The following is a 14,722-nucleotide window of genomic DNA, read 5'->3' as shown; positions in this document are numbered from 1 at the left end:
ACAAAGCAGCGTGGCTGTTCTCCCTTGATGTGCGCAGCAAGAAGCTGCACGCATTCCAGTAGCTTAGGGGCTTAGACAGAAGCTCAGGCTGCAGGCCATTGGGCAAAGAGCTGAGCACATCCATCACTGTGTAAGACTGATAAAAGGCTCAGAGTGTCCGCTTCTCCACATGCCCATCAATGACACAAAGTACAGACACGCCTTCAGCACAACTCAAGAGTCTTTGAGCCTATGAAGCACATAGTAACACTCCAGATCAAGCCAGTGAAAGTGACAGGATGCACAAGGCTGTACATGTCACACACACCTACTTTGGTGCTTACCAGATACAGGGGTAAGGCACTTCTAAAATGGTCAATTATGTTCTCTGACGGCTACTATGTTCTATCCTGCACCCAATAAAGGTAAATTAATGAGCTTAGTAGTCCTTGTTTGCAATATTGAAGACTGCTCTGGATTGTAGTTGACCTCAGTCAGTTATTTACATATTGCTAAAATTCCATAACAACAGCATTCATTCATAAGGTGTCATTAAGGTGACTTCTTTTCCTTTATAGTCAGGCTATACTTGGCACAATAAAAGGCTTCTTTTGGGGGCTGCTGATGGCATATAATGCTCTCTGAGCACTTTGAGGGAATCCTAAAGTCTGTTAGAGTGCAAAGATTGCCTGTCTGATATTCTCCTCCAAATCAGGTTCACAGAATCCATTTGCTGATATAGAGTATGCAAATGATGTACGACTGATCCTGGGGCGACAAAGATGGCAGAGACACTCTTGACTTGCTGATGCCTGTGGTTGTACTGGTTCATCTGTTTCTATCCTCTGGCTACAGCCTCAACATGTGTGAAAGGTTGATATCAAGCACCAGCCAAATCCCCCTGGTTCTCTTTATCGAGCAGACAGGCCACATTTAGAAAGTCTTTGTGGGGGGTGGCCGTCCCCTTTATGTGGGGTCTGAGTGTGGGGCGGTTGCCCCCCACATGCAGTGACCTCACTTAGTAGAGATCAATAGCAAGCTGCGCATTCCTTACTACAAATCTTCAGGAGTCACTTAGGCATTGGTATCCCAGTCATCCAAGCTATCTTCTGAATCCTTTACAACGCAGATATTTAGGGTAAATTCCAGTCATTGACATGCGACATCCTAGACGACCAGATTTGACCTATGAGGGCAGCCTATCTGACAAACCATAAGGGGGAGATGAGCTCTTGTCACTCAAAACATCAACTTGTAGGCCGAGCCCTGCAGTCTTTTCCCAGACAAGTCTTTCTCCAGGGCAAATTTGTCAAGCTAGTGTTGCTCATTTTAGGCCTAATTTAACATGCTTATACTTTACATTTTTCCTGGTGGTTTCAATCATATTGAACACAGCCTAGCGTATGGGGTTCACATTGATCCCTAGGCTAGGTGATTTAAAGACTGACTGACTGCTCTATTTAACCAGACAAGCATAATAAGGGGATTAGCAGCCTATCAGATGACAGAGTTCAGTGTAGTTGGCTGCAGGTATACGGGTAGATATCCTATATCACATGATTTGGTCAACTTTTCTTGTGCAGATGGTGTAAATGAGTTGACTCTTGGTAGGTAAAAAAAAAAAATTAAAATTAAAACATCTAGAGAAATCACATTGCAGCTTGTGGCATTTGTATTGCCAACTTGCTTCCACCAATTAGTTAAGGTAGAATGAAGGGGTGAACTTCAAACAGAGCCTTGAAGTTCTTGTACCTCTTTGTTTGCAGTGAAAAACCGACACTGGAGTGCGTTTGAGATCCAATCAGAGTCCTGACACGTCCACACAGCGCTCCGGCCCCCGCCGCCGGGTGCGTGTAGGTGGGAGCTGATGTCATGGAGAGATGGAGGTGAAATGATCTGTTGCAGGAAAGCTGAGCCTCTTCACTGTGATGTTAGAGCCCACATAACGTGTCCTCAGACATCGTCACCTACTTTCACAACTTAGGAGTCAGGGCGAGTCAAAGCATGGTGCTCAGCTGCAACCTCATTTAAAGACATGGAGAGATTTATTCTATGAAATTGCATTGTGAAATAATGAGCCATCTCTCTATATTGCAGTCAGATGTAGCTTTGGGTGAAGCAGAACCGCAACGCTTCAGTGACCAAATGGATAAGGAATTGGCCTCCTAAGCCAAGGGATTGTGGGTTCAAGTCCTATTTAGGGTGACTGAAATCAGCGTGGGCCAACAGAAGTGCACTAGCCCCTTAACCCAGCAATGGATTAAGACCGTCCTCTGCTAGCAACACGTTTTTGGGTAGCAGGGTGGGAAAGTGTTTAGTGAGAGAACATTCAAGCCTTGTGTCTGCACACATCTGCCCTGCTGAAGTGTCCCTGAGCAAGTCACTGGATTCCCACAAGCCTTGGGGGCTGTTCTGTAGCTTACCCACCGCTCTGACCTCCCTGTGGAGCGGGGCAAGTGATTCATCACATTATTATGAAGTTTTAAGCAGACTGATTTGACCCATGAGCAGGGTCTGAATAAACAGAGGATTGTTTGCTCGTAAACTCAACTGATTTGAGTGAGGGAATGTAGACAAATCGAGAGGCCAGAGATCAGACCATGAGCACATTTCTCTGTATCTACTGTATGGCAATTTTCAAAACATCGCTATATCATAAAGTATCCTTTATGTAGTATTGTCTAACGGATCCTTCTGCATGCTGGCATGAACAAATACACTCTAACTCACCGGGAAATCTGACACAGGAGATCAAACTGTCAAATGAACCACCACTTGAAAAACCACTGACTGTCACCGACCCAATAAATCAGAAGAGGGTTACTTTATATGCAGCGCATTTCGTTGTGAAAGCAGAGATAGACGAGATGACATATATGCTGTGCTGTTGGGTAGCACGTATCCATTCTCTGTCACCTAAGCCAATCAGACCCATTGACCCACAGCAGAAGTCATATGGAGAAAAAAAAGCATCAACAGTGTTAGTTCCTGTGAGCTTATACTGCACCTGCATGCTAAGCAGCTTCACCCCCTCCAGATGTCTGGAGGCCTCGCTAGACCCAGAAGCAGCATATCTATAACTGTCTCCAGGACTGCCCAGACACTGGTGGATAACTGCCAGGAAGAAAGAGGAGATGCAGGGATCCGAGCCCTGCAGCCACTCACGCTGCACAGAAAGTGCTGAAAAAGGCCACAAGATGGCTTGCGCTGTGTCTTAATATATCACATCTTCAATCCAATCTGATGAATTATTCAGACTGCACTATCTACTGTGCCTCTCACCTAAAACATCTGCCCTGCCAGCCTGTCTGCCAGGTTTGGCTTACACAGTGTTTTGCCACAGGAAGCTTTTAGACTGCTGCTGTCTTGTGGTCCCTGTTCCATTTAACCCTCCTCTCTATCTCTATTTCTATCTCTAGGACTAGAGGCATAAAGCATCGGTAAAAAGAGATCATGTTACCATGCCATAAAGTCTGTAAATGGATTTTGTAAAAAGGAAATCCAGTATCTTTTTGCTACAACTGTGTGCAAACCTCTGCTAACTGGGTCATAAGCTGTCATACGACAACCTAACACATGGCTAACTAAAGTCAGGTTTCCCCTACATTACCATAAGAAACACAGATCTGGCAAAGCCTTTGACTTTGGGGCAAGGAATCGTAAAAAACATTCCAGCTCTGGCCTGCATCATGCTCATACAGGGAGACGCCAAGCAGGGAACACAGAGCAGAGCAGGTTTGCTTTCCATGCTTGGAGACAGTTAAAGTGAGGAGTGCTCATGGGGAATAAAACCTGCAACACTCCAGCCCCTGCACCCTCTTGCTATCTCCGCTCTTTGTGGATTCCAGCTATGCATGAAATGACTAAATACCAGCATCACTCTTCCTCGCTGTCATCCTCTTTGCACATTTCTCATTCATAACTATCAGCGGGGATGTCTGACTGGGAAACATGTGAGCCGACACTATTCACGTCCAAGGTTACAGGAGAACAAGTTTGTCCTATACAGCCCAGGAGTGAAACTTGCCGGTATGCAACATCAAATATCTAGCCTTCATGTAGTTCCTAGGGAAGTGTGCTACTGTACGGTGATATCAAAAGAGAGTATGGCTTGTGTACAGTGAAGCAATTAGACGTCTGTGATCAGTGGGCTGCTGGTGAAATGTCTGAAAGGGTCAGTAGCACCATTAGTGGAGTAAAGGGCACAACCTGGAATGCTCAGAGATATCGAATCACAGCAGTGGGGGAGGGACAGGCCGCTAAACAAGGCTAGGTTGAAGGCTGATTCCATTAATCAGACCTACTCTCGCACTCATGTCAGGAAGGACACAAACATATGCAACAGCCGACAACAATTTGCTGGACGTGTCACATAACCGCTCTTAGTTAGTCCCATAGGTCCAACGTCAGAAGTTTAGGCGTCCACATACCTTCAAGGATGGAAATAGAACCGTATTATGCGTGTAACACGGACATGCGAGAGGAACAGCTGTGAAGCGAAGGGTGATGGGACAACGCGCCCCCGAAAGGACAATTTTGCAATTCTCACACCAACACATGAGAAACGCTGACACACGTGTAAACATACTCCACATGGTTTCTCGGAGCTGTCCCGCAGGCTTGTGTACAGTTAAAATAAGGCACCGAGGCCCTGAAGCGCCTCACGCGTACGCGGCGTGTTTCTGTGCACGGCTCATGGGGGTTAAAAGGCAGATCTGAGGGTCTCTGAGACACTAGAGCAAACACAGAGATCTGGCCAGGTTCCATGTCCACAGTCATTTCCCACATCATGGCACTGTGCTGGACTGGGAAAAACAGAGGAGCCCGCTGTGCTCCCAGAATGCATGTTTGCAGAGTTCCCATCAGTGAGTACACAGTAATAGGACTCCCTGAAGGCCTGTGTTTAACCTTCAGGTTACAAGTGGCTGGCCACTCCACAGCCCACCCCCTCCGTCTCAGCTATTAACCCTTTTTTCACTCACTTTATTCACCACAGAAACATAACTAGAGCTGAACAATTAATCGGAAAAAAAATTGAAATCGCCACATGAACTTTTGAACAATTAATTGCTTAAGAGAGAGGGAAGGGCGTCCAAAATGGATTTTGAACAAGGTGTTTTAGAGTTCCAGGTAATCTTTGGTCCATGAATCAAGCACAATATTGGTGAAAACTTTTTTCACTCAAACTCAGTAAATCCTGCACACTGACATCTATTTTCTGTTTTTAACAAAATCACTTTTCTTTAAACAATTCTAAAGTTCTAAAAAATGTATGACAAGAAAAACTAAATCGCAATTGCAATATTCTTTCAAATAATCACAATTTGATTTTTTGTCAATACTCCTGACCATTACAACTCTTACACTGCCACAGCTAAGTCCATCTAACAAACAGGAAGTCACAGACATCATCATTGGGCCGTGGTTACGTAAATGAAATACAGCTTTAAGCCAGTGGTTTTCAAACTTTTCCTCTGGGAAACCACAAACAAAACTGTTGTTCTGTGACACATGCTATTTTGGGAGGCAAATATTTAGGCTAATTTAACAAAATGTACCATTTTACAGCAACATTATTCGGCCAGCAGGTTTCTACAAACATTCTTCAGACAAAAACATTCTCATTTGTATGCCATTTCTCTTTTCTCCAGAATAATTAGGGGGGTCAATGTTGTGTTTTATGGGGCCTAGTATAATTTATTCGGCCTATATTGTGGTACTGCACTGAGCTCAGCACTTGAGTCTTGGAAGGCAACACGCTATATTTTGACTGAAGTCTACATTCCTGGATTTCCCTACAAGAAATAACTACATGATCTAAATTGTGATCTAATTCAGAGCTATGCACTTGTCAGACAAACATTAGCCTATAATCACACACACACACACACACACACACACACACACACTCTCTCTCACATAGCCCCACACACACAAAGAGAGAGAGAGAGAGAGAGAGAGAGAGAGAGAGAGAGAGAGAGAGAGAGAGAGAGAGAGTCAACCTGCCTATATAAACAGATGAAGAAGAAGGATCAGAGTAGCCTAATGCTGAGAAAATGCCCCTGGGATATGCTGACAAAGATTGGAAACATGTGCTTGTGGGGCCAGCATGAGGGATTATGCTGTGATACAACAGTGTGATGCAGTATGATGTATTTCTGCTTGGTCTTTTTATCTCGGAACAGATTCAGTAATCTGCAACAGGTTGCCCATTGCATTGAACAGCTTCGCAACACAGAGGCATAATTTTCTCTCTTTGCTTATATTCCTTTCAGCAGCCTTGATCTGGAAGAGCATACATTTTTCACTCTGCAAAGGAATGTTTCAGTGGTGGTGACATAAACTCTGCAACAGTGATATTCAGGCCTACTCAGCAAAGTAGCTGTGAGAGTATTATATACAGATAATGGCACACTATGAGGACAGTCATCCAGGATGCTTATGCATAACTCAGTTTGAATTTGCCTATGATCCAAATACTACAAGTTAATTCTGCGCTACATTTTGACATTCCTCTCAACCTTCTGACATGTCATTAAAGGATATTTTCATCTCCCTCTCAGGATTGTTAATAGTAGCTCAATGGAGTCTGGATTTGAGTTATTGATATAACAGGCACCATCCTTTACCAACGAGCCAAACGCTTTCTGACAGCATCATACAGGCAGCTCATTGTCAGGGCCCCGGTATCCAGAATGCTACTGCCAGCTGTTTTCTTTGTGGATCAAACCAAAAGAAAACACCAGGCCAAGGTCAGCACAGACAGGCTTTTCTCCTTGGAAATCTACAGCAGACAGAGGAATCTCCATATAAGAGACCGTAAAACAGAACTCTCTCTGTCGCAAATGAGATAGAACCGTTCATTATTCCGCCTTCTTGTTTGGGGAAAAAAAAATGCATGAAAGCGCCTCTTTATTCTAATTCTGTTGGGTGTTTGTTGATCAGTTCAGTATTTGTGTTTGCTAAAGCTTGGTTGGGAGGGTTATCTCTCATGTCCAGCTGTCCTGTTGTATGCTAGACAGGATAGTGTACTATATCAGATGGACTGGCCTTTAAGGGGGATATCAAGCTTTCCTGAAGCCATATGAGATGACAATGAAATTGATTTTCCTCCTGAGATACTGACAGGCACCTCAGAATGTAAAATGTAAAATAATCAAATGATAAAACCTAGGCCCGCTGTAATGATGGAAAAAAAAACACATACTATGCTGTCATTGTTTCACACATTTTGCTTTGTCAAATTCTAATGTCACCGGAAAAAAAGACCTGAGAGCTTTTCAAGTAAAGGGTACTTGATAGTGCACACTGAGACTAAGCAAGTAGAATAACAATGTTAGGCTGACCTCTTCACTGACTTTTTCTAAACGTTTCCATTTATGGTTTCTACCTTTAACTACCTCCCACACTTCTAACAAACTGGCATTAGTCCCAATAGTGCTGCCAACAGAATGAGGCTAAGAGGTTTGAATTTCACACACTAACACCTGAAGCCTCTGTCCTGTAGCTGCGCTGCCAGCACCACATCATCAATCCCATTACCAGCATCACAACCCAAACCTCTTCATGTTGATCTTTCTGTTTCTTTCTTTCCTTCTTTCTCTTTCTTTCTTTCTTTCTTTATTTCTCTCTTTCTCTTTCTCTTTCTCCCTCAGTTGCAAAGCCAACTTTTCCACACGCCTCAGAGTTCACAGAAAGTTCCCTTGCTGGGAGAGGATGTGTGTGCACTGGCTGCCACATTCACTAACTCCTATCTGTGGAAAGAGGCCCCATTCCCAGTCACACGCTCGCTGTTGTTGAGCCGTGCCCTGGCTTAAAGAGCTGGAGTGGGAGCCATCGCATCCAATTGGAAAACCACTGCTTTTCTGCGTTACTAGAGACACTCACAAGCCAGCGAGCCTTCACATACGAACACACCCAGGTAAATAGCTGTGTTTCCAAAGAAAATAAGTCCAAGATCAACATCTCTTAATGCAAGGGTAGCTTACACACACACACAAGCACAGTCACCCACACATGCAAGCATGCAGACACACACACACACGAACTGGGTCTTTAATGACCCCCCTTGCCCTGCTATCACCTTGTGATAAAGACTTACTGGAGAGGGAGGAGGGCTGTTTCATGTCAGCTCACACCCACTTTGCCCTGTTAGAGAGAGACCAACAACAAACCCCATGCAGACTAATTCAAATAAAGTTTATAATTCTCCAACAGGGAAATGAGCGGCATCATTTCAATAGGTAACCAGAACCCCAGCATTACTCGCATCAATGATTCATGGAGCCACTGCACCACACAGTTAATGAACACAAGGCTCTATAAGACTAGTACTCACTCTCTGTCTCACACAGCAGTGAAGTGAAACTCTCTTCTGAACTTCAGCTGGAAAAGGTTTCCTTTCAGGTGACACAGACCGAGATCGAGTTCCTCCAGGAAGAGCCAGAAGATTATCCACAATAGAGGCAATAGTGTTTAAAGCTCTAGGTGCCTGCTCCGTATCCGCGAGTCCGCTCTCTGTCCCTCTGTCTGACACGCTGTCGTACTACAGCCTGCCTCTGGCCACTCAACACACTGTGGCCCCTCCCCTCACACACTGTCAGACAGAGAGAGGGAGAGAGAGAGCAAGGGAATAAGGGAGGGAGAGAGAGAGATGAGGGAGTAGAGGGAGGGATACAACTACAGGATGATCTTCACTTAGGTTCGATGTCTGTATTTAACTGAGGCATTAAAGCCGTACACAAGTCCAAATATTACCTTATATTTTTAGGAGCAGTGTGAGCACCGTCATGTTTTCAGAGAGTATATGACACAGTGTAATTAGGAAACAGAGGGGTCAGGACACAGGGGCAACCAGGAGCCAGCTTCTTCGGGACAAAAACATTTTAACAAGCTGCCACAGGGAGATCAAACCTGTGATTTTCTGGTCACAAGACTGCTGACAATCCTTTACATTTTTTGAGGAATTATCACGCAATAGCGACATTTTGAAAAGGTTACACAAACAAAAACAGTTGTGCAGTTGTGTGAAGTGGCTGAGTTTCTAATGCGAATAGCAACTAAATGAGCCTTTAATTACATTTCAGTATTGAGCATGCACATATTAGCCTACAGATAATTGACTGAAAGGGAAGGTCTAAGCTCACTGAACATTGCCTTGTAGCTGATGTTTTCCAGCTCCCTTGGGAAATGGTCTCCTTGTTATAGACTACAGATGTGTGTTTCTCAGCCAGCTGGTTGCACCTATATAAAAAGACCGACTTTAACACTTGTAATTACCAGATTTAATGTACCAGTAGCTAAGCCAAATGTATCTGTCCCGAATCAGAATAATTGCATCCCCAGTTGGTATCACTGGAAAGTTAAACTTCTTTGAACTTTAAACTTTAAAGCAGTCTCATGCTAGGGAAGTGGGGGTTTCAAATCTATGAACATAACTTTACCCAGTTTCGTTACAACTTCTTTCAAAAAGTAACAATCACCACTCATCATCACTACAGTTTACTTTTTCATTTTTTCATAAATAACCTCTTTTCTTTGATTCTTTTCATTTCAAGAACAGGAACAATCTGATTAAAGGCCAAACTCTAAAATTTCAGTATACTTCCCCAACGTTGAAACACTGTCACCCTGTTCATGGCTGGAATACAATGCTCAAATATTTCCCGCACATTAATTTTGAACAATAGCTGTACAGCTGCATCAGGGGTGCCCATTATAGTGCACATTAAACAACATCAATGGACAGTCTCAAGCCATTCAGGAGCAATCATTCTTCCAGACCATGAGAAAATACAACTACATAACACAATTCATATTAATAGCCTTTTATATTATGTGCCATGACTTAAATCCAGCTGAGATCCACCAGATTACAGGATATAAAACGCACCTGAAGTAGTGAAGATGACTCTTCAGAGCCTGTGTATGAGGTTGTGCCACAAAGTGTTTCTAAAATAATACACACAACACCGGCAAGGACAAACTTCCAGGCCATGACACTGCAAGCACTACAGGAACAGTGATGCTAACAAGTCTCAGAAGGGACCGTTTCATGCACTGTAAAGGGGACACTCTGCTCAGAAGCAACCACATAGCCTACTGCTCTTAGTGTTTTATAAACAGAGCTTGGATTGGCTTGTTATTAATATCTTCAGAATGCTCCATATCTCATATAATAATGTGCCAAAAATCTGTTTATGAATGCACTAAATCTACAAAATATGTGTTTCCAAAATAGATGTGTTATGAATGTATCATATTGCCTTTGCAGGGAGAAGAGGAACTGTGCTTGTAGATTTTTGATAATGTGCCAATAGATGTATTAGGGAAGTGTTGTTAGTAAAATGTCTGTTTAAAGTTTAAAGTGTTACCAATTAACTTTAAATGCCTTCTCCAAAAATATTTCCAGGGTAAATAGAGAGAGGTGTAAGATAGCGGGGTGTTGAGACGGGGACGCCTGTTTCTAAAATAGCAGATGCTAATTATACACTTTAGTCACTGCTAAGGAGGCAGATGCAATGCCAAGTTTGAGGTGTCGGGGTTCGGAATGTGGGCTCGGAGCGTCTCGGCGAGGGAGAGGAGAGTTGAGATTCCACGCGGTGGTCACCTGAGATGTACTCAGGCCGCAGCAAGGCTACTTAGCGGATGTCTTTATTTACAACCCGTGCTTTGACATTCTGCAGCCGGTCGGATACCTCGGTCCCTATACTGGAGACCCGCTGCCTTGCTCCTGGTAACACACCTCTCCGGTTGAGTCGGACCACCTGCCGCCGCCACGCAGACGGCCGACCCTGTGTAAACAATCCACAGAACATAGGGGAGCCCACTCGCAGACGTCTAAACACGTGGCTCAGACTAGTCAAACAGAGGAAGACTGGGGCTTTTTTTTATTGCTTCTGACCCCCATTAATGCGACCGGTCTCAAAATGTCGCCGTTGATTGCTTCCAGTCAGCACGGCTCCCGGTCAAAGCGCACCCCACCAGTTACAGTAGCAATTAGAAAAAACATACAACAGTGAGTGGGAAAATGCTCAGTGGATAGAAATGGTTAAAAATCAATTTTAAGCATGTTGCATATAAGCTTTTGTGATTCCAAGAAACCACATAAAAATGGTAGTTTGATCATTCTCTTCAGCATGTCACACACACAGCCAGCAGAAGTGCTGACAGGTCATTCTATATAAATGAATAACAGTCTGGGAATTACAACGCAGCGATAAGCCCTCGTGTTTCACATATTAGCTTAATGGAAACACACAAGATAGCAGGGCCAGGCTACTTAGAGTCACTGAGGCTGACAGGACCACTAAGACAATTGAGCTACACTGGCACTTCACTCCCAGCTTAATGTTATCACTTATATACTCAGGCCTACACTATTTGACTATCTGGGTTTCACCTCACTTGCAGTAATATCAACAGTTACAGAAGACTTTCCAATGTGTCGAAACACTGTTATTTCTTTTTTTTTTTTTTGTATTATTATCTCAAAATGCATTTGTGATTCATGTTCCAGGGAAATGTCGCTCATTTGCCTTTATCTTATCAGCCACATATTATCAGTGATGCACATCAAGGAACTACACAGTCCAGGATGACTTTCCCTGCCTTTTCCATGCCGAGGCTAGCTAAGGCCTTGTGAGCACCAAGCACTTTCCTTTAGAGTGCCGACTTCTTTTCCTTGTCATTTTCAGTGGGAAGGAAGCACAGCGCTGAGAGCTTAGTATGTTTCAGCACTAAAAGCACTGTGCACAAGAAGTTAAAAATATTTCACCATTTAGACCAAAGACCGCTATGCTTCATACAGGTTGTCAATAGTTGCATGGTAACAGCAGGAGCCATGGCCGCCACTTACCACAAGCAGCTGTTCAGTGCTACTAGCTGAAAAAGAGATGCCCAGTGGACACAAGGCCTAACTGATTCTGACCAAACAGCTACCACAGTCACGTCTACTGTATCAGACTCCATTCAGTCAAGGCCTTCCCTTGTCCTCACAGCACTTACACTCGTCCTTTGGCCTGATTTTTCATCCTCAACCTGATAAAGGCACTTAGGCCTGGAAACTTTGGGCTATTGAATATACACAGTGTATTAAAGCAAGACTTTGTACAACATTGATTGTATTATGTCTTTAGCTGTAGTTAGGCTAGATTTTTTTCCCCCCAAAACTTGTATGTCAAAAATGTCTAACATTCAGGTGAAATTTTACCCCTTAAACTAGCAGAATAGCTTTAATGAGTTCCTCTAACAGGTGAATGAGCTGTCCGGAAAAGTACCAGCAGAAGTGGCACAGTGTGACCCAGTTGGAGGTGAGTGACTCATTTTGGCAAATGAACCCGACTAGTTCAGCATGCTGGATGGCGTATAGTATAGCTAGGATGTGATCAATCATGCCCTTCTCAGACAGCAGGTGTCAGAGGGCCAGGTGAATAAAGGATGTCAAGGTTGTTCATCCTCTCCCTGGTCTGGGTGATAAAACATGAAACGAGGCCATGATGGATTCAGGCTTTGGTCTGTGAGCAATATCAGCTTGATGATTATAATGGTGTAGCATATCCATTAAAAGTCAATGTACTTCCCGTTTCCTAAGTGTAAAAGCAATAACAGAATTACCATTACGGAAAATGAATGCTGTACAACCGTTTCAAGCGTTATTCGACCATCCCTGACACTGTGGCTCTCAAGCAGAGCTAGTTTGTGGGATGAGTGCCCTCTGGCAGGGCGGTGATGCCAATGAACCGTCCCAGGGGTGTGTGTGAGAGCTCTGCAATAATCTGCGTGACTCACCCCAGGTCCTTTCATTAGATAGCTTCCTGCACGCTCTTTTTCTCTATGTCACCTTCCCATCCATTACTCACTGGTCTGACAACACTGGAGTTCCCAGCACTGCCAGTCATGGGTCCACTTCATCAGATCTGTGCCTCATTATTCTCTCTTTCTCTCACTGCATGTGATTGTTTCTCTCAAATCCCTTGTTAATCTGCATTTATGTTTATAAGAGAAACAGTTATTTGTACCACATCATAGTTTTGACTGCCAAACTATTTACTGGATTGAATAATCGTCAAAGCAGAGCCAATGGCACGGCTCCAAACCAAGTGGGCCTGTTTAAAATTCGACAGTGATCGAGCAAGAGGAACAGCTCGGGTGCTCCTCAGGTGGCCCACCATCTCCATATCAAAGTGGCAGCAGCTCAACTTTCCTGTATTTTCTACTTCAGTTCCCCCGCCCCCTCACATGCACCCCATTGCCACATAACAACCATATCCTTCTCCATCCAATAGAAGGGAAATTAATCAAGCAAATGTCTCTCTTTCTCATGGCAAGTCAATTGATACTGGAGTCAACAGCATCTTAAATCAATGCTCATATCGTAGATAAGTGTGAATGTAGATAGGTGAAAATGTGCTACATCCTTTCTAATAGGAAACTGTAATAGTGATAAGGAGGGTCCTTTCCTTGTCAAGCCTCTTTACAGTCAGTTGGAAGGCGAGTGCTGCTAAGACCGGAGGAGGTCAGCGCTTATCGAAGACTGATTACCTCAAATGCCCCGCTGTTCCAAAGCAAACAAAAGTTTCTTATTTAAGGCACATCTATGGTGGTCTTGAAATAAAATACTAATTGCATTGTGTAAGGGAAAAAAAGGTCAAAAGGCTCTTTTCTTTTCAGCATAACAGAATCAAATGTGTAATCTAAACCTGTTAAACTAAAAAGACCACAGGCCTTAAAAGGCTAATAAAATCTTAAAATCCCCCTAATTAATACTGCTAAGCACACTGATTATACTGGGGTTCAGGCTGCAAAGCCCACAATGGCTTCCATGTTTCAATATGCAACATATCCCATTCAATAAATTTAGATCACTTCTGTTATCTCCGCTGTTACCAAGACTCAACTCAGCTTTACTCTTAATAGAAAATAATTGCCATCACAGTCCTATTTATGGGTTGCGCCTATTCAACTATTGCAGATTTACCCATATAATATGCCATCAGGCTTCTATATTCAGATTATAAGTGAAATGAGTAAATACCTTTATTTAGAGAAGCTCCTTGGTGTGAAATACTTTTAGACATTACAGCTCACCTTCAACATCCTCATTGCCTGTGTGTGTGTGTGTGTGTGTGTGTGTGTGTGGGGGGGGGGTGCTTAAAGACACACACAATGACAAGACAAACTCCACTGCCACCACACAGTGGTATTTGACGTATTTGGACATGGTCCAAATGGTTTTATCATTCCCAGTGGACATCTAAAACACATTACTCCATTGGTCCACTCCTGATTAACGTCATTTTGTCTATCAGGTGATAACAACGAAGGTCAAAATGACAAGGGGGAGAGCTGCTTTTAATTTCAGCTGTCCATTAGCTACACACATGCCATGGCTAGATAGTCTGTTCTCCAGCAAATGCAGAAGAAAAACTGCCTCAAGGATAATATGTTCTGTGTCTGCTGTGTCTCAAGGAGCCAATTACCTTCACTGTAAACATGACCTCTTCCCTATGGGGAAATCATAAAATGACCCTAAAAGTACCACATGGTTTCCCCTGACCAATCAAAGCAGGCAATTGTTCTCCACAATAAATCCTCAGCCCAAAGGGCTCCAACATTCACACCTTCCTTCTGGTCACTTTAAGGCTAATGGGATTGTAATTTAAAGATGTGTTAGTTAATCAACTCACAGTTACAACAAAGGAGAAATGTTATGTTCCTAATGTACTCTGTGCTGAGGAAAATG

The 14,722-nt window shown here is 43.5% G+C and overlaps 1 protein-coding gene across 1 annotated transcript in view; it reads right to left on the bottom strand.

Moving 5' to 3' along the window:
- Window positions 1-8,484, bottom strand: part of sema4ba (sema domain, immunoglobulin domain (Ig), transmembrane domain (TM) and short cytoplasmic domain, (semaphorin) 4Ba) — a 39,966-nt gene extending 31,482 nt beyond the window's left edge. The window contains exon 1 of the mRNA XM_078283133.1: window positions 8,318-8,484. The gene's annotated coding sequence lies outside the window, so the exon portion shown is untranslated. The remainder of the gene's footprint in view (window positions 1-8,317) is intronic.
- Between the last annotated feature and the right edge of the window lie 6,238 nt (window positions 8,485-14,722).

The sequence above is a fragment of the Centroberyx gerrardi genome, chromosome 4, assembly GCF_048128805.1.
Source record: "Centroberyx gerrardi isolate f3 chromosome 4, fCenGer3.hap1.cur.20231027, whole genome shotgun sequence".
Classification (NCBI taxonomy): domain Eukaryota; kingdom Metazoa; phylum Chordata; class Actinopteri; order Beryciformes; family Berycidae; genus Centroberyx; species Centroberyx gerrardi.
The sequence above is the reverse complement of the archived record's forward strand: the minus strand, read 5'-3'. Positions and strand labels throughout refer to the sequence as shown.